Below are 1943 nucleotides of genomic sequence, written 5' to 3' on the forward strand. Positions count from 1 at the left end.
TTCCCTCTAAACCGGACAGAATTACTAATAAAATGTAGTAAAGTGATTTAGCCTCTTGTTAAGCGCATAATATATAAATTTGCTGCTGGCATAACAATATTGTTGAAAATAAAGTCTACTATGTTGTTTATTTCAATTTACGCCAGGGATTCAGGTAACTCAAATCAGGCTTAAGATAGCCTTTGCTTGGTGATAAAATAGCAAATGTTACGTGCCTCGTTGCATATCGATAGTTTCGCGAGGTATTATAAACTGGAAGACAGCAAACTACAGATTGAAAAGTTAGTTTTTCTCAAGTACATACATTTTATATATAAATTATTGTTGCTGGAGTATAACCGTAATTTTTGTTCGAGGACCAAATTGTATCGTATTTCGTCGTGTCGAATTTCTGGGCGAATTTGAAGGGTGTATTGTAGCTTACCTTCTTCCGCTTGATTATTTTGCGAAAACGTTGATAAGCGGAGTGTATTAATAAATTCAACGTCGATTTAATTGCAAATTATTAAGTATAATCATATTTTGGTGATTTAGTCGATTGTTTTAGTGGCTCTCAAATTGGTTTGGATCGAGATACACTTTTCTCGCATTCTGGAGGCTATGAAATTGGTAAAGTATGTAAGTGGCAGCCATTTGCTAAATAATTTGTTGTATTGTGCATGTTTTTAGGAATGCTCTTCATTTAGTATGGAGTTTAAACCAAGTCAATCGTGGCCGTAATAATATTATTTTCTAAATAGCCCTCTTATTGGTTAGAGGTATGTCATTTCTTGTGTTCGATGGATAGTCATATCTTATTTCTTTACAGGGTTTTAATTTTAAGTTTCAATTGTGGTCCCAAGCTCTAATTTTCAAGTGTACGTTTAACTATGAGTTCCGGTTATAATATTGTCCTTGAAACCTGTTCAGCTATATCAAGTCAGGGAAGTCTGCACAAGGCCAACACATTATCTAAGTTAACCTACAGATAGCGTTTGGAGCAAAGATAACGGATATTGAAGCAAGGGGTCATTTATTTACTTCAATTAACCAAGTTTTAACTAGTGGTTAATTTCCTCTTCAAGGATTGATATCAACGTTAATTTCTTTAAATTTGGAATACCGGTAACTAGTGTTAGCTTCACCCTGATCGATTCAATTTTGCACGTCTTAAGATTGTGAACCAAGAGCTGGGTAAAGCACTCTGAGAAAGTGCTTCAAGCACCAAGCACCAAGCACTCGCAAACAGTACTTGCAAGTTCCAAGCACTAAGCCCTTTGGATTTAAAAAGTGCTTGCAATTACCAATTACTCTTAAAAAGTAATTTACAATGACAAAGCACCAAGCACCAAGCCTTTTACAACAAGCCTTCCAAGCACTGTGCTTGTACACAAAAGGCTTGCAAGCACTTTATTGCTCGAAAGCCCTTTGGTGCTTGAAAGCACTTTAGGACTTGAAAACAATGTCTGGCTTATTGAAAGTGCTTTCAAAGCACTCTGGGGTTTAAAAGCACTTTGGGGATCGATACAGCAGATTGACAATGAACTGCAGTCTAACAAAATGAGAACTGATATGACTTAAAATGATAAATCAGCCATCTAATAAACGCAATAGCAGGTACGCGCCGCAGGCGATTAGAGTTGCACCTACCCCACTCCGTACTGGGCGAGAAGAAAAATACGACGGATTTGAGTGCTTGCAAGCCCTAAAACCCGCAAAGTGCTTGCAAGCACTTCGAAAGTGCTTTCAAGCACTGAAAGTGCTTTCAAGCACTCTGGTAGTGCTTTCAAGCACTTCAAAATGTCCACCAATCACTTCGATTACCAAAGCACTTTTAAAAAGTAATTGCAAGCACCAAGCCCTAAGCCCTTGTTTTAAAAGTAGTTCAAGCACTGTGCTTGCAAGCACTCAAAGTAATTGTAGTAATTCGCAAGCACTTTTCATGCAAGCACTACCCAGGTCTG

This window comes from Photinus pyralis, unplaced genomic scaffold (assembly GCF_008802855.1).
Source record: "Photinus pyralis isolate 1611_PpyrPB1 unplaced genomic scaffold, Ppyr1.3 Ppyr1.4_LG7, whole genome shotgun sequence".
In the NCBI taxonomy this organism is placed as follows: domain Eukaryota; kingdom Metazoa; phylum Arthropoda; class Insecta; order Coleoptera; family Lampyridae; genus Photinus; species Photinus pyralis.